The sequence below is a fragment of the Balaenoptera borealis genome, assembly GCF_965194805.1.
Source record: "Balaenoptera borealis genome assembly, chromosome: 4".
Classification (NCBI taxonomy): domain Eukaryota; kingdom Metazoa; phylum Chordata; class Mammalia; order Artiodactyla; family Balaenopteridae; genus Balaenoptera; species Balaenoptera borealis.
In genome coordinates this window covers 11,024,154-11,048,706 of record NC_138861.1, presented here as the reverse complement: position 1 = coordinate 11,048,706, position 24,553 = coordinate 11,024,154, and the positions used below count along the sequence as shown (strand labels likewise).

Here is a 24,553-nt window from a genome sequence, read left to right as displayed (position 1 = left end):
ATTTTCTGGAGAGTTTTTATCATAAATGGGTGTTGAATTTTGTCAGAAGCTTTTTCTGCATCTATTGAGATGATCATATGGTTTTTATCCCTTAATTTGTTAATGTGGTGTATCACATTGATTGATTTGCATATATTGAAGAATCCTTGCATCCCTGGGATAAATCCCACTTGATCATGGTGTATGATCCTTTCAATGTGCTGTTGGATTCCATTTGCTAGTATTTTGTTCAGGATTTTTGCATCTATGTTCATCAGTGACATTGTTCTATACTTTTCTTTTTTTGTGATGTCTTTGTCTGGTTTTGGTATCAGGGTGATGGTGGCTTCATAGAATGAATTTGGGAGTGTTTCTCCCTCTGCAATTTTTTGGAAGCGTTTGAGAAGGATCGGTGTTAGCTCTTCTGTAAACGTTTGATAGAATTCGCTGTGAAACCATCTGGTCCTGGACTTTTGTTTGTTGGAAGATTTTAATTACGGTTTCAATTTCATTATTTGTGATAGGTCTGTTTATATTTTCTAATTCTTCCTGGTTCAGTCTTGGAAAATTATACCTTTCCAAGAATTTATCCATTTCTTTGTGGTTGTCCATTTTATTGGCATATAGTTGTTTGTAGTAGTCTCTTATAATCCTTTGTATTTCTGCAGTGTCAGTTGTGATTTCTCCTTTTTCATTTCTAATTTTATTGATTTGCGTCCTCTCCCTTTTTTTCTTGATGAGTCTGGCTAAGGGTTTATCAATTTTGTTTATCTTCTCAAAGAACTAGCTTTTAATTTTATTGATCTTTGCTATTGTGTTCTTTGTTTCTATTTCATTTATTTCTGCTCTGATCTTTATGATTTCTTTCCTTCTACTGACTTTGGGTTTCCTTTGTTCTTCTTTCTCTAGTTGTTTTAAGTGTAGAGTTAGATTGTTTATTTGAGATTTTTCTTGTTTCTATAAACTTCCCTCTTAGAACTGCTTTTGCTACATCCCATAGGTTTTGGGTCATCATGTTTTCACTGTCATTTGTTTCTATGTACTTTCTGATTTCTTCAGTGAGCTCTTGGTTTTTTAGTAGCACACTGTTTAGCCTCCATGTATTTGTGTTTTTTACAATTTTTTTCCTGTAATTCATTTCCAATTTCATAGTGCTGTGGTCAGAAAAGATGCTTGATATGATTTCAATTTTCTTAAATTTTCCAGGGCTTGATTTGTAACCCAAAATGTGATCTATCCTGGAGAATGTTCCATGTGCACTTGAGAAGAAAGTGCATTCTGCCACTTTTGGGTGGAATGTTCTATAAATATCAATTAGACCTGTCTGGTCTATTGTGTCATTTAAAGCTTGTGTTTCCTTTTTTAATTTCTGTTTGGATGATCTGTCCATTGGTGTAAGTGGGGTGTTAAGTTCCCCTACTATTATTATGTTACTGTTGATTTCTCCTTTCATGGTTGTTAGCATTTGCCTTATGTATTGAGGTGCTCCTATGTTGGGTGCATAAACATTTATAATCGTTATATATTCTTCTTGGATCGATCCTTTGATTATTATGTAGTGTCCCTCCTTATCCCTTGTAACAGTCTTTATTTTAAAGTCTATTTTATCTGATACGAGTATAGCTATTCCAGCTTTCTTTTGATTTCCATTTGCATGGAATATATTTTTACATCCCTTCACTTTCAGTCTGTATGTGTCCCTAGGTCTGAAGTGGGTCTCTTGTAGACAGCATATATATGGGTCTTGTTTTTGTATCCATTCAGCCAGTCTGTGTCTTTTGGTTGGAGCATATAATCCACTTACATTCAAAGTTATTATTGATATGTATGTTCCTATTACCATTTTCTTAATTGTTTGGGGTTTGTTTTTGTGTGTCTTTCTGTCTATTGTGTTTCCTGCCTAGAGAAGTTCCTTTAGCATTTGTTGTAAAGCTGGTTTGGTGGTGCTGAATTCTCTTAGCTTTTGCTTGTCTGTAAAGGTTTTAATTTCTCCGTCATATCTGAATGAGATCCTTGCTGCCTAGAGTAATCTTGGTTGTAGGTTTTTCTCTTTCATCACTTTAAGTATATCCTGCCACTCCCTTCTGGTCTGCAGAGTTTCCACTGAAAAATCAGCTGATAACCTTATGGGGATTCCTTTGTATGTTATTTTTTGTTTTTCTCTTACTGCTTTTAATATTTTTTGTTTGAATTTAATTTTTGTTAGTTTGATTAATATGTCTTGGTGTGTTTTTCTTCGGGTTTATCCTGTATGGGACTCTCTGTGCTTCCTGGACTTGGGTGACTATTTCCTTTCCCATGTTAGGGAAGTTTTCCACTATAATCTCTTCAAATATTTTCTCAGACCCTTTCTTTTTCTCTTCTTCTTCTGGGACTCCTATAATTCGAATGTTGGTGTGTTTAGTGTTGTCCCAGAAGTCCTTGAGATTGTCCTCAATTCTTTTCATTCTTTTTTCTTTATTCTGCTTCTCGGCAGTTATTTACACCATTTTGTCTTCCAGCTCACTTATTCGTTCTTCTGCCTCCATTATTCTGTTATTGATTCCTTCTAATGTATTTTTCATTTTAGTTATTGTGTTGTTCATCTCTGTTTGTTCTTTAGTTCTTCTAGTTCTTTGTTAAACATTTCTTGTATTTTCTCAGTCCGTGCTGCCATTCTATTTCTGAGATTCTGGATCATCTATACTATCATTACTCTGAATTCTTTTTCAGGTAGACTGCCTATTTCCTCTTCATTTATTTGGTCTTGTATGTTTTTACCTTGCTCCTTCATCTGTGACATATTTTTTTCCCATCTCATTTTTTTTTTTTTTTTAATGAGTGGGATTGTGTTCCTGTCCTACTGATTGTTTGGCCTGAGGCTTCCAACACTTGAGTTTGTAGGCTGTTGGGTAGAGCTGGGTCTTGTTGCTGAGATGAGGAACTCTGTGAGACTTCACACCAATGAATATTCCCTTGGGTCTGAGGTTCTCTGTTAGTCCAGTTGTTCGGACTCAGAGCTCCCACCACAGGAGCCTCCGCCCAACCCCGGGCTCGCCAGTCAAGATCCCGCAAGCCGAGTGGGGTGGCAAAAAAAAAAAAAAAAGAACAATAACAAAGTAAAAACTGAAATTAGACTAGGAAACTAACAGATATGTTAGAAAGAATGTAAAAATAAAATTATAGATGAATCAACAACCGGATACGTCAGTACCACAACAGTAAAAAAGAGGAGAAGGGAAAAGAAAAAAAAAAGGTGGGGGGAGGCTGGAAGGCCTTGGCTGTGGAGAGCTGCGCCAAGCAAGGGCGAAGTTTGGGTGGTGGGCGGGGCCAATGCTCAGGACCCACAGGGCTGGAAAAGGCCCTGGGGCTGTGCCCCCCAGCCCTGGTCTCAGAGGGCAGGGGACCTCACCTGGGAGCCCAGGAGGCTCCCCGGGCCCGAGTGGGTGGGGCAATCACCCTCAGCTCACCAACTCCTCCCGGAGGGCCCCTCCTGCCTGCCTCTCCTGATCTCCCCTCAGCCACCTTCCTATGCCCCCAGCACCCACGTGACCTGGAGGGGGCTTGGAGGGCAGGGGATCGGCCTGGGAGCTCAGCAGACTCCCTGGGCTTGAGTGGGCTGGGCAATCGCCCTCATTCCTCTCCTGCTTCTCCCACAGGGCCCATCCCGCCTGCCTCTCCTGATCTCCCCAGCCCCAGGGGCGCCCATCTTGTCTGGCCTCCACTTCTCCTCCCCCCTCGGTCCCCCTACAGTTCACTCTGGGGTTCCTCCCATCTCCTTGGGGGTCAGAGTCCCCCACCAGCTGCCGGCAGGCGCCCTAGTTTTGGAGAGACGCTAACTCCGCGTCTTCCCACACCACCATCTTGACTCCTCCTCCTAAAGAACGGGAAGACTATTAACTTTATATCCATGTTTAAAATGTTCTGATAGACAGAGAGGTATAGCTATAAAATAGAGGTTAGAGAATGCCCTGGAAAGAATTGGCTACAGGATGAATGAAGACAGTGATGGAAGAATAAAAGATGATGGTAAAGGGTAAACCTTCAGTGAGAGGAAGAATGCAGCCCCAGGTCTTGCAGGATCTTGGAGAAGGGAAGGACAGATCAAAAAGACTATTCTTGGGTTTTTGGCCTCTTTTGCCAAAATGCAAATTAGAAATTTGGGATTTAAAAATTAGGGCAACCATAGCATTTGGTTTCCACAGAATACTTATCCCTAAAAAGAATCAATAAGAAGCCCAAAAGATAAGAGGCAGCCATGGGGAGCATTGAGTTTCAAACTCATCTGTTAATTATTAAAATAATAGTTTAATTTTCCAATATAAGTTGCAAATTAAAAGAAATGGGTTCCAAATTTGTGACAGATAACGTAAGGATAAAACCTATTAAGATATGAATTCCATCTCTTTAGAGATCAAGTCTGTGATTTATCAGTATCCAATCAAACCTTCAGCTAGTACATTTAGACTCACCACAATTTCAAACTGTTACTTAATGATGCCAATTAACAGTACAATATCTCTAGGTACCACATAGCCCTAAAATGATTTGTGCAATTTCATTGTCAGTAAAACTGATCTATAAGGAATATTCATGTTCTATGTGAATTTATACATACATGGAATATCAATGAAATAATATCTGCTGGGATTAGAAAATGAGAACTTTCATATCTCCCCAGTTCCTTTTTCTTCAAGGGTATGATCTTGTGTAGGATAGTTCTGCATAGCAAGGTGTATATAAATATTCTTTAGCTAAGGTTAAAAAAGACAACTTACTGGTTCCAGCATAGCTATTAAAATAAATTAGTTTGTCGTTAGGCAGCAATTATGTTACCAGTTACAGCTTTGGTCCTTTTATCATTTTCCATTCTATTTTCCACAGGTAGGGTTTTTGAAGCTGAATGTCCTTTGGTACCTATAAGCTTTATTGAAAGATGTATTCATTTGTTTGGGTCTGCTGATTTTTATAACCATAATTTCACTCTTACAGATTTCTTGCAGTAGTACATATGATTTATAAATTTTGTTATGTTGTACATATTAATAGGCTTTTCCTTATGGAAAGCAAATATTGAAGTTGATCTGAAGTTTCTTAAAAGACTAATCAAAAGTGTTACAGCTTTAAATGTTCTGGAATTTATATTTTAAAAGTTACATGTTAGGAAAACTCATGTTCTCTGGGTATATTAGAATCTATAGATAATCAACCCATCAACTCTGTAACTCTCCAACACCACCTTTCCTTAATGAATAATGTGAAATTTAGTAGTGAAAATTTATCAGTGAGCTTAGCCCTATGTAATCCAGTTAATTTAGAGATTAACTCTCAACCCATTTTAAATTCAGTTTACGATTTACAGTACAATTTCCTATTCAAACTTCACTTATTCATTTACTGAAAAAATATTTGAGTGCCTGCAAAGTATAAGGCATTGTACTTAGCCTAGAGTTTACACTGTTACGTAGCTTATCCTTCAAATATTATCAAAGATCCTAAGAAGATGAAGAGAAAAGGTCTGAGAAAAGACAAAGGGTTGATTCATTTTAAAAAAATGTTTGAGGATTTTTCTTGTTTTTTTTTTTTTGCAAAGCATAAAGTTACCATCTTTGTTAAGAAGAGACATTTCAGATTTAGGATGTGAGACTCAGGTTCCAATAAAGCTGACTGAATAGCTGCTCCACTGGTGACACTGTTACATGAACCCTGAGCAGTGTTGCGGAGGAGCTGCGACTTCAGCTTTCGTGATGGTTAACTCCTTCCACTCTCATTAGTGGTTTTCTGAGCTTTGGGATTTCCTATAGTACCTAGGGTATAAAGGCCTATTTATCTAAATGAAAAACAATAAGATGTAACAAATGTGCATAAAGTACAAATGGCTTCATCCCTTTATTGTCACAGAAAATGGATGTGGGAGACATTAAAGCTGATGCTAGAACTTATGACTGTTTTTTTAGCTGGAAAATATCTCATGCCAAGTTTTATGTACTTCAGGGTTGAGAAAGAAATGAAATTTTATGCACTGTCCTCTCTTTTCTTGGAAGAGCTCTCTGATGAATGAGTGCTGTGTAGACAGAGTAGATATGTAATTATAGGCTTTCTCGACCCAGTTCCCAAATAGTAGATGCCATTTTAGGAGTGCCTCTAATAGCCGTCCTTTGGCTCCAAGCCATATCTAGACACACATCCAGTCTGCTCTCCACTCTCATTTCTATCCACTGTGGCCATACTGTTCAGATAACACTTCTAGTTCTCTATTCATATAACACATATCAACTAGTCTTTTAGGATAGTGAAAGCTGTGCCTACCCAGGTTCATGGTGTTTGTCTGTCATGGTTTTATGAGGAAAGGCAACAATTCTAGGTCAGGTGCCACAAGAAAGAATAACCCACCGGACATTCGACTGACCCATTCATCACTTCAGACAGCCCTCTCCCAAACCTGCAGCTGGCACAGATCAAAGTTAAGTTCAAAAAGCTTGTGGTTCTTGGCAAACCACTATCTTTCTTGGAATAAAAAAGTTTGGGGTCTCTTAAATATTTCCTGCCTAATGCTGGTAGATTGTATTTATATATAAAGATAATAAATATACCAAAATATTAGCAAATAAATAGGATTAAAAGGGTAAATTAGGTGGAAGATGTGTCTAACTATAAATAATGGAAATGATGATAGTATAATTGTATAAAACCATCCTATTATAGAAGAGAGGGGCTAGATTATAAATGAAAGCATTATTTTAAATGAGTTCAGTCACACGTCTGGAAACATACGAATAAATGTGTCTGTGATTTAGATTGTTCCCTCTCTGTAGATATAACCTTTGTTTTTTTTTTCTTCTCATAAAAAGAATGCCAAAGTAAACAACATAACTTTTTTTCTACAAACATTTCTGTATGAGTGCCTCAAAAGAAGGATTATTGGTTAGATTTTCTTATTACATGAGAATATGAAAAGTGTCTCAGTTAATTCAGCACTATTTATTTCCAAGGGCCCTACATGGGGGGAGCCATTCCCAATATAAATTACTGCAAAATTCACAAAATCAGTGTGGACGTGTAGGTAGAGATGCTGATATAGCCCAGCAAGGGGTTTGCCCACTTGTTTGTGATTATACAAGCACAATTAGAGAACTATGTAATGTATGTCTAGAATCCTATAACAGGGATTTTTTCACACACTGTACTATAAAAAGATTAAATGTCAAACAGATTAGGTAATGGAATTAATTGAGTGAGGACCTTAGACTATGCACCTTGCACATCACTGTTTTAAACCACAAGTCTGTTTCATGCATTGCTCACTTATACTGAATCCAGTTGGATTCTGGTGGCTAGATGATATCCTTTTTCTGGGATAAATTTTTGTCCTCTCATATAGTATTCCTAATGGTGCACAGACCAGCATTGAACAATGGTTATTTTCTATGGCTTCCAAGACATCTCTTCTATAATCACCTTAAGTGTTTTAGAGATCATTCTTAAAAAGAACATCCACGGTGGGACTCACATAGAAAATTTTAAAGGGGTTTTAATTGCAGGTCATTTTTTATTGTCATTAGATAATGTTAATCAGATTGAAAACAAACCTGGCACTGAGCAGAACTCAAAACGCCAGAGCCATTTGCCAAATGTAATCTTTTAAAATAGGAGTGCTTGCAGTTAAGATGAGTATTCTGTCACACTTGAGAGAATCTGGGTCCCTGAAGATTTATATGAATGCTCAGCTCTTATTGAAACGTCTCCTCATAGATGACTTAGTAAATGTCTGTTTTTGCATCAGATACTGGCTTACAAGTTAATCTCCTCCAGCTCCCCATTACACACACACACACACACACACACACACACACACACACACCTTCTTCCCAGACAGCTTGTAAAGTGAAAAGGAAGACTTTGATTTCTGCCTGTGTAATTGATGATACCACTCACCCATCTGCCCATCATCTGCTCATCTCACTGGCAGAGTTCACAGTTCCAAAGACACTGAAAACTGTGCATATATATTAGGAAACCAGCAGTTTTCTGAAATAAGTTTTATTGTAGTCTTTTCAATTACCTAACATCTATTTTTACCTCATGTTTTACAATATTTGATAATAGAATTGACAAATACAATTTTGAACTCAACTGTTTAGAATAACTATCATAGCAACCCCCTAAATGCCTACATTTCAGGTCTTTCTTCCCTGCCATAAACATTTTGACTCGTAGCAGGTATTCTGGCCAGCTCCAGCAAATGTCATGTCGGAATTCATTGCATTAAAACAGACATTGTTTTAAAGCCTATTTCAAGCCAAAGCTGTCAGTTTTGATTCAAGCACGCCTTAAAAAAGTGACACAGAACAGTGAAGTCCAACCTTTCAGAACACACACATACTGTTTTTATTTAAAGATAGCATTGCTCTTTCCTGATAGATTGCATTATGCATGTATTCCTCATAGAGAGTTTTTATAAACCGTTTCAACATCTCTGAAATAAACATCTATATTTTAATCTTTCTCATTCCGTCAAAAATGTCTTATGTAGAGATATTTCTGCAAGTGTGATGCCAGTGCTTAAGAGACTGGGAGTGAAGAGAAGTAATAAACCAAACCCCCAGAGTAGATGTGTGTGAAATGTTTAAGGACTATAGACGGAAATGGTTCCAACAAGAAATATATTTGTGCAGTCCAGATTGCCTTAGCCTGAAGGTAAAGGTCTTTTCTGGTATATAGACCTGATTTTATTGAATGACGACCTGACTTTATTATATACACAGAATTTCCATTTCTGGCCATCTTTTGTAATTAGTGCCTAAAAATTATTTGGAGAATGACTAGAATAAGAGCAAATATCTATAAAAAGGACCTAGTTTATAAGCCCAAATAATGCATAAAATTCTTATCTCACATTACTAAGTTATCAGATATTGATTATTTAATGGTTCTTTCCAATTATTCCACTTAATTTTTTGCTTACCCATTTGCTGAATGTCAAGATATCACAGGTCAAAAGAGGGGAGAGTATTGAAAATTTTAGACAATTACACTTAAAAGGAAAACAAAATCGTATATATTGTAAATATACTTATATTGTGTGACATCTAGAGCCTTTAAAACATATTATTCTTGTAAGTCTAGGTCTCCTATAATATCCATTTTACAGTTGAGTACTTTAAAATATATATATTTCCTTTTAATTTGCCTTTGAAAATGCCAAATTAAAAATAGGGTAGCTAATTCTGCATTCCACATTTACGTCCAAACATTTAATTTTAACAATTTTGCAGGCTCTCTGGAAAACCGTCTACCGTTTACTCTTTAAAAATGTAAGGAATAGATGACACAGGCCATCTTTCAACTTTCCGTGAGCTCTGTAAAATCTTTGCTTCTTTCTATTCCCTTTTGTCAAGAGCTCTGAGGGACTATAGTTTAAGTCTGACAAAGCATTTAGGAGAATATTTAAGCCTAAATTCTTTTAAAGCTGTTATTCTCAGGACAAAGTAACATTGTGTGTTTTGAGGTCACATATATATTTAAGGTTTCAAGTTATTTGTAAAATCAGATTTCCTTTCTATTAAATATATTTAATAATTTAAAATTATGAAAAGTATCTACCTGTTTACACTTTCCCCATGCTAATAATCATAAAAAATTTTACCCTGTGGTCAGAGTATACTTCCTGAAGGGTTTTTTTTTTTTTTTTGTATACAAAATATCATGTATTTGCCTTAGTAGAACTGATGAAATGAAAATAGCATATAATATTAACAAATATATGCTGAGCTATTTTCTATCAAAATTTTATGATAATTCTATTTAAAACAAGCATTTTAAATCTTCCAGTTTCTCTTGCATTTGAATATTTGTGCATTTTTATTTTCAAAATAGGTAATTTTCTAGTTCCACTGAATAATTTTTAACATGGTCTACAAATACTGCATCGTTTTCAGAAATTTATCATCATAAGTACAAATTACAGTTGCCTGAGCTCCAACTGGGGACTAAATGGATGACTGAACTTTATTACCCTGACACCCACCCCCACCCCACCCCCCACTATGCAATATGGCCACACAGATGAGTACATACCCCATCTGATTCACTCTCAGTGCTGTAAATGTTTTAATAGTTTTCTTGAATCTGGAAATGGAGCTGTCCACAGATGGTGCCTCTTCCTTTGAATCTCATTGTTGTCTCCTTTACAAATCAATTAATAAAAACTTAGATGTTAAATTAGCACTTGATGAAATTTTACACAGCCCTGTTATTATGATTCTGTGGGTCAATAAAAATCCCTGGAAAAGTGAAAATCTTGCTCAGGTGCAGGAATACCCACACATATCAAATACATTTTTAAAGTTTAAAAAAAAATTACTATCCATTTTAAAACATGTTAAATGTGATTTAGATATGAAATACTATTTGCTTTAATTTGTTTCCAGATTCAAAAGTAAATGCTTACTATCTATTTTAAATGGTAATCCCAGTGATTAAAACAGCAATTTGCTTGTCATATCTCAGCTAAAAATAATCTTTACGATCAGTTATAGAAGATACAGTGTCTTCATTGACTGGGGTGATGTTTCAAGTAGGTAAATTTATTTAAAAAATAATAAAAATTATTCCCATGCTCTGTTGAGTGTCAGTAGAAGCTAATTTGTTTCATATTGAGGGAGAAATCTAACCAATGGCCACAAGCTCTACCATGTTCACTTGCCCCTCAAATGCATCCTATTAGGCCAGAGGAAACTAGGAGAGATATAAGGTGGTTCGTGATAGTCCATCAGTATCACAAGAAAAAAACCAGATACTGAAGAAAGCACATGTTGTACTGACAGCATCGTAATGCACGCGAGTGAGAGCACATTACTAGTGTCAAATCAGTTGCAGTTTTTCACGGTTGAGTGTCAAGTGAAATGCTTAAATGTATTGAGTCATTGAAGTTAGAGACTAATTACAGCTAGATTTATGGCCGTGCTAAAATAAAGCTAGCTAAAAACCAGACTAAATTCCCTGACCATGCCAAGTCTGACTGATGTCTCACCTTATATTTGGGAAGCATCATTTATCCTCACTTGTGTTTGTTTATTTGACAGCTTGCCAGTATCCATTAAGTAGCCATGAGGAAAGGGAAAAGCACTATGTGATTTCATGATAAGACACTGGGATTGATTTGTGGCTTTTGATAATTCCTGGATGCTGTTATCTGGTTTAGTATAGAGACAGATCTGTAACTGCAGATAATCGCTGACTGTTACCATCCCAGGGGTCATTTACTTGACCTAAGTATCTTTGGATCTGAACAGCCTGAGGATAAACAATATTCCTCTCCGTTGCAGAGTTCCATCTGCAGGGCCTAAACCTCCCCTCAGTCTCCCAGTGATTTATTGCAGTCTCCAAGGGTACCTCACATGTGCTCAAGAACAAGTCTGCTCACTTTCATCTGCTTTCCTTTCCTTTTTGGAATCTGCTGCCCTTGAGTTACTAAGGGAGGAATCATGCCACTGATACCCTTGCCAGTGACCTTGCCTCTTGTGCCCTGAGTACTTCAATTATGTCAATCAAACGGACACCTTCAGCATCTGCTGCAGTTTTCTCTCTCTCTTCCCCTCCTTAAGATCCCTAGAGCCAGGTGGCAGAACAGATACTGTTTCCCCTTTTGCACCTTTACACCAGTACTTCCGTTCTCCTGAGACCACCTCCTTCTCATTTTTTCCCCAAAGCATTATAAAATAGATGCACAGAGAACGTGTAATAAGAAAGGACACCCATTAACCATTTGGATTCAGTCAGTTCAGTTTATGGAAAGTTTATATAGGAAGGTCACATTCAAATTGAGATCAGAAAGGCAAGAAGGGGTAAACCATGTGATGAGAGAATGTTTGGGGATGGGGTGATTAGAATGTGAGACAGAAGTATAGGGCAGAACAAGCTGACATGTGAAGGCCCTGAGGATGGGAGAATCTGGTGGTTTTAATGGCGTGAAATGACCAGAGTACCTAGAATATAGGGAATATGAGAGCGGAAGGAGGAGATAGAGGCTGTAGATATTTCAGATCTTATGGTGAAAAAGTTTGGATTTCTGTATAACCTATGCGAAGGCATTGAAATTTTAATGCAAAGGGAATTAAGATTGCCCTATTTATGTCATCTGTGATTTATGACCAAAAAATGTGCAAGAAAGAAACAAACAAACAAAAAAGAAACAACAACAACAATGGAACTGTGTGATGCTTTTGGCCAGAAAATGCTATATATCCATTTTCACAATGTAAAAATCTTCTAATGGAAATTTGGATATGCATGAGTTTATAAATATTAAGCTTTATTGGGGAACATTGCTAAACATGGGAATACCTATTGAGTTTATCTTCCTGGAAAGAAATTGTTAAGTATGTACATAAAACACTTTGTTTCTTTGAAGAAAGTAACTCTATAAATAGAAAACTTATAACTGGTATGTCCTGACAGCTTCCAAAGTCATCACTCAGAAGTGAATGTGGAATTTGACTATTGAAATGGCTCGGATAACAGCCAAGTTCTCGAAAGCATTTGCTTTCATCGTTTCTTTCAAAAAACAAGGACTCTTGAATTTAAATTGTCAAGTGTTCGTCTCAGAGTAATTTTAAATCTGACTGTATTTTGTTTTGAAAAAACAAACTATATGTTTATAACTGTATTATATAAAATGATTTATATTATACTTAAAAGGAACACCATTCTACTTGTGCATCTATAGTTACGTGCCTGCCTGTAGGATCACAACCACCCATTTGTTGAAGGTGGTCAGATCTTCAGAGCATGCTATAATAGTAGCTGTTTTAGATCCAATTGTTCATTTTATGTAAGCCTTTTAAAGTGACAGGCCATTGGCACAAAAACAGTAGATACTTAGTACAAAATTACATTGCTTTGTTCATATTTCTGTTTTTCGAAAAAAGTATGTTTGTTCATACTTCTACCACAAATACCAATTTCTTTTGACTTTAAGCAATAAAGTCCAATGCTTATTTCTTCTCTCAAAATATCTCCCTCTCCCTCCGTAAGTGTTATAGTTATTCACCAAGGACTATTCCAATATCGGATGCTAGTGTCTGTGTTTCTTCCTGGAATAAGTGTTAATTAATCTCCTTGGGTGTGTATGTAAACTGGGGAATGTGGAGGGGAGGAGGAGTAGTTGTCTAGGGAGTTCCCTCATCTCTGTAGGAGAGCAGATAGATGTTCCATATGCAAAGCTTTTGAAGGAGGAAATGGAGCGGCCACTTCCCTAGGGCTTCCTCAGTGGTCAGACTCCTTCATGGCTTTAGATGATCTGGTTTTTGTCCTTCGGAGGCCACTTGATTGGTTGGGTAGCCATTGTTCTTGTTCATACTTTGTCACACCTGTACTCTCCAGAAAAGATGCTTGGAATGACCTACATGCTTTCTCTGAAACCACCAGAGTATGTAATACGTTCCAAATAAACAGGGAAATGAAAGAGACAGTATAATTTATAAAAATAATTTACAGCAACACCCTATGGGATGTATGTTTTTTAAAAAAATCCACCTATTCTTGCTGAGTTCCTAAGTAAGGAGTCAGTATATTGAGTATGGCTTAGAGATTTGGAACATAGCTCTTTTTTCATGTATTTACCTTTAAAGGATGAAAATGTTCAAGGAAGTTTACTTAACCTAATTTAGGTAACAGATTATACTACTTAGGAAGACTATAAATATGAGCCCCAAATATTTTCTGAGTTTTTAAATAATCTGAAATAATACAGAATGTTAAAACTGAAAAGGAAAAAGACGATTCAACAATGCTTCAAGTAAACTTAGCAATTGGCCTTTCTATAGCGTGTTAAAGTATAGTTTTCAAAAAGTAAAAAATGTTTCACACAAAAATAAAATGAATGCATGTCAAAGGTTTTGTTCAACTGGCTAATTAATATGGGAACCACTAAGCTGGTTCAAAGGAGAATTTGAGGAATAAAGATTATAGAAACAGTGAGTCAAAGGAATTCTGAAGTGAATTGGCTAATAAATACAAAACCAGTTAATATTTTACTGGCCAAACAAGCTGTAACCTTTGGGATTATGTATTCTACTGGACAAAACTTAATTTACAACTTCAAGGTATTTGGGCTCAAATCAAATAGTTAATCACAGTCTAACTGAGATGTTTTCTTTTAGATGTTTTAATAATCATTTAAAGAACATTTAAATGTTATTTTTAACAGGTCACCAATGATTATTAAAACATCTCCTTTCTTTATTCCCCAGTTTTTACTTTTCTCATGTGTGCAAGTCCTATGAAAATTTAAATAACAGACATCACATAGGCCCCAAAACCTCTCCAAGAAAGCATTCTAGTCTATGATATATATATATATATATATATATATATATATATGTATGTGTGCTTGTGTGTGTATATTTACAGATGCATTTGTGTATTTGTGTATTAACAAAACTAAATATGCCGAGAAACCATTATTAACTAATTTTAGAGCAGGTGGTATGCTCTAATGAGAGATAATAGGAGAATGAAACAGTATTATAATAGAGGCTTGCATTGTACTCAAACTTTTTTTTTTCTTTTTCTAAACCCTTTCTTAGAAGTCAGTTATAAGATATTAGTTTCTGAGAAATGTGGCACGATTTAACATCAAATCCAGCGGGAAGGAGAGACTTAGGAGTAGATGGTAATTGGAGAAAGTTTTTTTTTTTCTTCAATATTTCTTGTACTCGTGTTTGAATCACACAGTTATAAAAGTTCCCATCTAACTGTTATATTTTAAATGTACTGCTGAGATACACAGGGATAAAACCGTTAACGAATTCCGCTAAAATTTTAACGGTATTCAAGGTATAAATATTGTCCCATTTGCCTGAATTCCAACCATTAAGGTAAACAGTAGTAGCCGGTTTTGACACAGATAGCTCCCAGGTATGCATATATGCCTAAACACACACCCACATACACCCAGGCTTGTTTTGAGAGGCGATGTGGCCTGGTAGTTCAGAGTATATCTTCTGCAGCCAAGCTTCCTGGTTCCATTTCCTAGAAGTTGAGAGAAGTGGGGTAAACTAGTTATGTCTGTACAGTGGACCTCATCCTAGCACCTACCTCCTACAGTTATGGTAAAGCCCCCAATAAGTATCTAACAAGTGGTAAATTTTAAAAAATGTATATATTATATACTATTAATATCTAGCCTGCAATTTCATTCTGTTGTCAAGACACTTTCAATTAAAACATTGTGTATACCCATTCATTTTTTGTAATTCTGAAAGGCTGCTCTTTTTATTATTAAGTACTTTAAGATTGGTACTTTCTCTCTTTATCCAGATTCCTAAGCTGCTGTGGGAGTCCCATAGATAACACCAGGAATAGAAAATGCACCGTGTGTAATGAGATTTGGGAGTTTCTTTTGCAAGGGAGTAAGGGTTAAAGAGTGAAGGTCGCTCTCACTGCCTTGGGTGATAGAGCCACAGGGATCAAGGCTTTTCTCTCAGAAAAGCTGATTATCTTTTTTTCTCCCCAGATAAAAGGTCCTTTTCTCAAAAAAAAGGAGACTTACCAGTCAATGTGTATGCAAAAGCCTGGGACTCTGCATTTATAATGAGAACCTCAGGTGTTACCCATGCATATTGGTGTTAATGTTTTATAACTATACATAAAAGGTAAATAAGTTTTTAAAATTGTGTGAAAACGTAGTATCACACAATATATTTTTAACATATTATACAACAAATTGTGCTATCTTTATGGGGTGATAGTATCTCTTCTTACTTGGATCTGAATCCTAATTTCTGCTATATAAATCACTGAGGGATTCCTATTTTAAAACAACTAAATTGAGTTAATTTTTTAGTAACTCTGATTTTCTGTTTTCTCCACTGGTGTTTTATATACCTTAATTTATTCATCTTTTTAAAAAAAATTTTTACTTGGTATTATTTGCTAGGCACTGGGCAACGAACTGTAGAAGGAAAAGATGAATATAATGTCATCCCTGCTCTTGGGAACTTACAACCCAGTAGAGGACACCAGCCTACACCAATAGTTTCGAAATGGGCAGTTTCTGCTGAACTACCTCTACGGGGAAGGTGTTTAGGGGAGCACCCAGGAGAGAGATTAGCTCTGACAGAGGATATCATGGAAGAATTCATAGGTGAGGTACAGTCATTCGATGAAAATTTACAAAGCAAGTACTAGGTGCATGCCCTGTTCTGGGATCTAAGGGTGCTTAAAAGAAGACTTTTATGTTACTTCTCTCAGATCCTTTCTCTTCTAGTGGGCATGTGAGCTGGCCTTAGAAAAAAATAATTAAGGAAATGAAGGAAAATGAAGCAGCTTCTTATCACTCAGTTTGCTTGCTTTTGTTTGTATTTTTTTTTTAATGCAGCACAATGTAATGACATCCTCCAAAGGTTAGGACTGGATATACTCTGGTTCGAATCCCTATAGCCAGGAGCCAGGATCTCCTATCACTGCATTAAGTGGGGAAGGCTCCTCTAGGTAGATCTGAATTGCTCTGGAGCTAATCAATTATCAGTTTTCTTCTTGTCTACCTAAGCTGTGATATAGTGTAAATATAACTTCTTTGGCATCTTGATTGCAGCAAGCACCTGATTCCTATTTCTTTACTAGCTCAATTGAAATCAAATCAGAAAAGTACATTACAGGTTAAAAAATATAAAATTCATAATGACCTTCTTTAAAAAAAAAAGTGCAGAAATAAGATTAACGCCCATTCCAGAGACCTTTTTGAGAATATCTGTATATCAGAAAATTTGGCTGAGAAGCAAGCTGTTTCTTAATGCATTTTTTTTCTCTTTTGATAATGAAGAACTAAAAATACTTAAAGATGCAGAACAGCAACGTGTCTCCAATGATCCTGTCTTAATTAATGTAGAGAAAAGGGACAATTGCAAGAGTCCCTTAATGATTAGCAAAGGGCTTCAGATAATTACAGCAGGAAGATTTTCAAGACGCAAAACACCCTGTAAAAATTTGACCTCTCATTTTGATTCAGGCATTTTATTTAAAAAAAAATCTTTTCTTTCATGTTGATGTCTAAGCTTCACAAATTCAGCCTAATGTTAGATGGATCAAATCAAAACATTGCTGACTTCATAGTTGGAGGATTTCAATATAGTAAACCAGGCTTTTAAAAATCCTGTAGTGAGAATAAGAGGACTGAATGAAAAGAAAATCAAGAAATTTTCAGGTGGAAATAAACAGAGAAAAGTGGAGTGGAATAATGAAACATATTCAAAATAAGAAGTATTAACTCTTGGCAAAGAAAAAAAATATTCTCAATGACATGTTCCGTTCGTAAAGATGATCATTAATTAGTGGTCTTGCTGGGGGAAACACTGGAGAAAACGCTGAACAATCACATTCACGAATATTAAAATCACCCATTAGCAAAACTTCCCTTTTGTTTAATTTCACAACTGATAGTCAAAATAATATTCAGGTTTCCCCCATTGTAATTTAAAAAAAAAAAAAGCTTAAGCTATCAGCTGTGTTTCTGGACTTTATAAATTCAGTCACTCAGGAAATGCATAAAAATATTTTTTGTTAAAAGCCAGCTTGCCTTCATGATCTTTCTAAATCTTAAAAAAAAATAAATTTCCCATCAACCCTCTTTCTAACTTGAATAATGGTAGTGTTTTCTGAAAATGATAAACTCTCTCCTTGGTGTGCCTCAAGATAGAGTGCATAAACCATCCTTAGAGATTGAGCTCTCGATTCTAAATTGTCCTTTGTGATACCAAGTAAGGACACTACTTCGTATTAAGTGGCCACAGCATGAAGTACAGCCAGAGGCAACACTGACTTTCTAAACACCTTCTATTCTTTTTAAAATGACTGACATATAAATTAGATTATAAGCAGACAAATGCATAGATGTTATATTTCCAGCTCCCTGTCTTTTTCCCTGTCTTGGCATCCTCTTTTCTCAGGTGCCTTGCACTCCACGGTGAGATGTATTCACACTCACAAAGGCAGTTGTCTTTCCTGCCAGAAGTAGCTGTGAAATTGAAAGAGAAGACCAGAGGAGAGAGGTGTGCTTAACACCTAAGGCTGAATAGCTACTAAGAGTGAAATTGGGATATCAGTTACAGAGAGGTTTAAGGGTAATGGATGTGCAGGTTCATCTGTAAATATTTATGGAAATGATTTCTGTTCTGAATGTGATTCAGATTAACCCATGTCAATCTTGTTCGTTAATTTATTAATGCATTCAATACATATTGTGCTTGTCCGTGAAGAACGTAAAATTGAAGATCTAAGCTTTCACATTTAGATACTCGGGGAACACTTATTTTAAAACACCTGTGTGTAACTGGTGGGTATGTGTGTTTTGAAAGTCTCATTTTACAGGTATGCAGGTGACATATAGATTAGATAATCTGTCAAATTACAATAACTTATCGACAGTACCTTGAAAGTGGCTTTGAGAAGTTTCTTAACTAGTGATATTCTATTATATCAGGCTGCTTTTTTCCTGAAGTAAAATGTTGGTATCTCTCTTTCGAGGGAAACATTGATGTAGTTGATCATTGCGGTTTTCACACCTGCTCCAAGGAGCTCCATGAATTCCTTTGACATGCCTAAGTCCCCGGTACTGGGGGACAGGGAATGATGGGCAGGAACCACTTTTATCTGTTTACACAGAGATTTTTTTTAAGTTTCTTATAAAAAGTAGTTATTTTATACTTTATAGCAATTACACTGTGATGATGATGAAAAGGTTTAAAATGACTGGATTGTCAGTTCTGGGCAGGAATTGCACTGTGATACCAGTTAGTCACAGGGAAGCTCAGCCTGCTACTTTCTGGGCATAAGCACGTGAGAACACCAACACAGTTCTACCTTTTGTTTTGTTTTGTTTGAAACATCCAACGGCCTTCAAATATTCCATTTGCCTAGTAAAATTCAACAGAGGCAGACGTTCTTTTCCAGGGTAAGTTGCTGCGTCTGCTAGGAAAGTAAATTGTGTACACTGGCTCTTCTGCTCTAGTGGACTTTCTTATAAAATCACCTTTCTGCTGCCTATGTCTTGGTTTCCACGGAGATGGGATTCATGGACACTCCACACCAAGTTATGCTTTGAGATGTAAAAAATGGAAATAGGAAAGCCACACAGAATAAAAGAATGCCAGCACTTAGAAAGGTTAGGGTGACAGAAGATGGAATAGTTCCCTAGACTTAAATTTCAGAGATATCAAAATAAAACAAAATTAAGAGGAATCTAAAATGAAGGTAACCAAAACAAGTTTGTTTAGAAGGAGGTTAAAACATATATAATATTCATTCAGAATAATTAAATATAGATTTATATTGAATTGTTTTTATCTTAAAAATCAAATTTCAAGTTTGAATTTCATTTAAAAATGCATTATGCACAGTCTCCTTTATATATGTAAATTTTATGTCAAAGTGACTTTTTTCTTGTTTCCAAATACTTGGAATTATTTAAAAATTTTTATTGTATGATTTAGAAATTTGGTTGACTAGAAGGTGGTTTTGTAGACACGTATGGTATTATTTATGTGTTTTAGATTTGGCTTTTAGTTAATGTCAGATAATCTGGGCCAGCCAGATTCTTTGTTGACAAACTAGCTATAAGGCCCAGAAGGTCAGCCTAGAGGAGAAACTGGCAGTAGAACTCTCTGAGGCAGTGGTGGTTTTTCACTTCTTTATCTGTTGAGCACTCTTACATTATTGCTGTAAAACAGTTCACAATGAACTGTTTCAGCCCATGTGAAAGCCTCAAAATTTAGGCTAAAGAAAATCAGGATATTGGGCTGGTTGATTCAACTAACAAGTGATGATACCCAGATTCCACTTGGTACTTCCAGCTTCACAGCAGTTGTTTTATTTCTTTCTAATTGATATTTTATTTTTCAGAGTCCATTGTGGTCCACTTCCCTAAAGACCACAACAATTAAAAACTTAGCTTTAGCATAAGATTGATAAGGTTTTGAACCCACCTTGACTATTAATCATCTTTTTGTGACTTTAGGCAAAAATGTAATCTCTTGACATTCATGTTTATCATCAATAAAATGGGATGACTGACTACTTTACAAGATTATTTAATAAATATAAGTCCCCTCCCCTGTCTTTTCCACCCCTAAGCATTTCATCTGTGTGATCTCATTACTATCTTACCTAGAAAATAGGGACTTCTTGCTGCAGGCTCCTTTGAGTTCTCTTGTCTCCATCTAGAAAGGTCTCTGCATGTTAATGTGTCCTGCCTCTCCCAAAGTAAACATCACCCGTGTTCTTGACTCCATCCCTTTCTCTGTCTTTTGAGATCTTATTCTATGAACCAACCCCTCTCTGCCTTGTATTGTGAAATTCTGCTCCTATTGAAATCGTTAATAAGCCTCTTCGTTTCTTTAGAATAGCAAACAAAAATCAAAAACCCTACTCATCTCAAATTCTGTTGCTTTCAAAATTAAATGTCCCAACAACGTTCCCTACTCATAGCCTCACAAAATTTTGTCTGCTGTCATGGCCTCCAGTGGTCTTGCTTATTTCTTTATCCCCTGAAATTTGACTTTTTCCTCCATCTTTTTCTGGACTATTCAACAAACTTAAACAAACGTTTAATAAACATACATGCATCCCCCAAGCAAAAAATGCTTAATACTGGAAGTACATGTAATGTGGTTCTCTTCCTCCTTTTCTTTTTTCATTGCTTGAAACTGCTAGCAGTAGTACCAACCCATTAGTAAAAGGCCTTTTTCATTTAGCTGCTGAAACATTGTTGCTGTTTTTCATACTCCATCTCTTACTTTGCCTTAGCTTTTTCCCTCTTTTTCCTGCCATGCCTCCTAACTCAGAAGGTTCTTCATGTGATGCCAGCTTGTCTTTTCTTCACTTGCCTCTGTTTCTTAGTTTTGTGAGCCCTGACAACTTCCTCAAATACCTCTATGGAGTAAATATTCAAAACATATCTCTATGTTGCTGAAGTCTTAACTCTAGTATCACATTTTCAACATATATTTATGGAAGCACCTCAGACTCAACATAGCAAAAAATGACTTGGCCCTTAAAATCTACTTCCTCCTCTTTTACTATATTGCTGTAATAATGGTCCCCATTTTCCTAGTCAGTCAAACTCAAAACCTGGTTGTTTTTATCCCATGTCCTGTGTCATTTGCCCACATCCAAGCAGTGCTGAGAGAACAAGTATCTCACATTTCTGCACATTGTGCAAGCAAGGCACCTTGTGCCTTGAGTTTGAGGCTATGTTTCAAGGATTTTTGTATAGTGAACAGCTTGGAAGAGAGAAATAGTTTCTCTCTCTAAAACAAAGGGCGGATGTGCTTACAGCCTTGGTTAGAGATAGTGTCTCTTTCTGGGGCAAAGGAAAGACATGTTAACTGGCGATTATAAAAGATTCAGGTTGCCTAAGCCGTGGATTCCTCTTCTATAATGCAACCCACTGGCTGTGTAGGCATTACTTGAACCTCTCTGTGGGAATTAGGGCTTGCGGAATCTGGTCAAGAAAATGATGATACGCTGGCTACTGCTTTTATTATGAGGATTAAAGTCATTTGTCCCTGTCCCTTTGGTCAAGGACTCTTGTTTCTTTGGTCAGCATCCATAAAGCTGTGGCAGGCTAACTTGTTAGCTTGCAAGTAGGATAAAATCTGAGTTATCACAGTCATAAATATCGGTTGCTAAATTCTGTCCATTCAACTTCTACAGTAGCTCTCAACACCAATCCCTTTGCTCCATTTCCACTCCCGTTCCTCTAGTCATCTCATTACCTCTCTCCGGATTACTGCTGTGACTAATCCCCTACGTGATCCATCCAATCTCTGCTTCCCTTCCTTCCAAACTGTTCTGTACATAGTTTCCAGAACATTCTTTTTCAAACAAAATATGTACCGTATAACTTTTCTGTGTGATACACAGAACAATTCTTGAATGTTTAAACCCTATTGAATGGCTATCAGGATACTCCTCTATCTTCATACCCTATTCTCCAGCCAGACAAATTCACTCCCCGGCCACTCTGTTTTGTCCATGATGTGTCCTCTCCCTGAAGTTCCCAGTCTAACCAGAATATTCAGACCCAGTTCTAACGATGTTTCCTCTAGCCAGAAGTCATCATACCCCATTCTGAACATTTTACTTTAACTTTCCTTATGCCCTTTTATCACATTTACTACCTTGTGTTTTACTTTTATTTATCTAACTTTTTATTTATCTAGCATTTATATAGCATTGTACAGTCTATGATTCCTGATATAAGTACTATACATAATTATGTTTATTGGATTTATACTGCTAATTACTTTCTTTTGATTAGTTGAGTAGGTTAATATTGGCAATATGATTGCATATTTGGTAGTATAACACAAACCATAGAATCTCTATCTCTGAATTAGGCTGTAGAGAAACATTTTTCTGTATCATAGTTTTTAATCAAAATTTGGAGGTGCTCATGGATAAACAGTATGACAGAAATCATCATTTTAAGGTCAGTTCTTAATACAGAACAACTTAATTCTAAAGTTGCCTTCCAAAATCTTATAGCCCTTTAAACACAAATATATTGCACATTTTTGGAAGCAAGTCACAACGCTACCAGTGATTGTATTTATGACAGTATATCACAGCCCCTGACTTACGATGGTTCAACTTAGGATTTTTTGACTTTATGATGGTGTGAAAGTGATATGCATTCAATAGAAACCGTATTTTGAATTCTGATCTTTTCCAAGGCCCGCAGTACGCAGTACGATACTCTCTCATGATGCTGGACAGTGGCAGCTAGCACAGCTCCCAGTCAGCCATGCGATTAGGAGGGTAAACAACCAAACACAACCGTTCTATAGCTGTACACCCATTCTGTTTTTCACTTTCATGACAGCGTTCAATACGCTACATGAGATATTTAATACTATATTATAAGATAGGCTTTGTGTTAGATTATTTTGCCCCACTGTAGGCTAATGTAATTGTTCTGAACACATTTAAGGTAGGCTAGGCTAAGTTGTGATGTTGGGTAGGTTAGTTGTATTAAATGCATTTTCCATATAGGAGGTTGTCAACTTATGTAGGGCTTATTGGGTTGTAACCCCCATTGTACGTCAAGGAAAATCTGTATTTGCCACTTCTAAGATCTCAGTTCTCTATATTTTCCCTGTGTTTTATTTTTTATGGCGAGGTTATAATTGACTGATCTAGCAGTCTAGAGTTTCACAGGTACAGTACTGACCCTTTTGTGAGGTTGACCCAAGAGTCTACAAAGGAAAAGTCGGGGATTTTAATATATAGCTTGTTCTGCTTCAATTATGAGAAGCTAGTTATTGCAAGGATAAGAGGTGTTTCTTTACCAACATTATAAATATCAAGAAAAGTATATTTATCTTCAAGTACTGGTTCTGTGAATATTTCTCACCCTTGATATGGTCTAAATATAACACTGCTTCTGCTTCAAAGTCTTCAGTTAAACATAATTAGAACATTGTACTTGTAGCATTTGCACTGATAGTTCTGTAGCATTTGCCTCTTATCTAAATCACAAGGATGTACTCAGGGTGTAACAGGCCCATCTATCATTTGGTACAAAAGTTTTCGGCTGTGTTTCTAGGCAGCTGAGAGAAAGGGAACAAAGAGGAGAGCCTGTGCACCAGTTTGAGCAAAGCAAAACACTGCAGTTCATCGGGGAGTCAAAGGTGGCCAGTCAGATAAGGGAAAAGCAGTCATTCTTAAGGTTTTTGTTTGTTTCAGTCTTTTCCAAGAAAAGCATTAAAAAAAAAAAAATTAGCAAGAAGATGAAAGTCTAACAAAAACAATAGGTAATATGTATTGAGACAATATATGATGTGCATTTATTAGGCTATTTAGATAACAAAAATAAAGTACTTAAGACAGTTTAGCCACCTAGTAGATGCTCAGCTAAGTATTTGGTACTATGACTGTGTGCTGTGGTCATTATAGGCTAATTTATGTTTATCACCTCATTTAGTACAACACTCTGAGAAAGGTTTTATCATTACCATATTCCAGTTGAGACATCTAAATTGCTCAAAATCTCACGGATATCATCTGCCACTAGGTCAGTCTGCCACCATATCCCATGCACTTTAAAGCGTATTTTCTTCTGTGCTTCCAAACTACAAATAGTACATACAGTTGTTAGAGGAAAGGGACTATTGTACAAGGTGTTCACAGTGATTGTGCAGCCAGTTTCAGTTTCTCAGCAGAACTAGAATTAGGAATTATCCTCATATACAGTTTTCCAACACACACACTCAATACAAATACTCACACACAAGCATGTACCCACCCCACCTACTCCTTGAGACCATTGAGACAGTTGCAGCATCTTAAACACAGAATATTCTGTGTGTTCTTTGTCTTTTCTCCCTCTGACATAAAAATCAGGAATTCTACTCAAAAAACAAAAACAAAAAAAACCCAAAGGGAGATATAAATGAACCAAATTAAAGAAGAGAGAATGGTTGAAAAAAATACAGAGCTCTATATTGATTTACTGAGAGTTCAATAATGTAATCCAGAAATAATGGATGCTTTAAAAGTAATTAAAAGAACACAAATAAACATTTAGTGCTTAATT

General features: G+C 36.3%; 1 protein-coding gene across 3 annotated transcripts in view; it reads left to right on the top strand.

Annotated features, from left to right (window-relative positions):
* The window catches only part of SNCA (synuclein alpha), a 129,694-nt gene that overhangs the window by 79,596 nt on the left and 25,545 nt on the right, over positions 1–24,553 (top strand). The window lies entirely within an intron of this gene.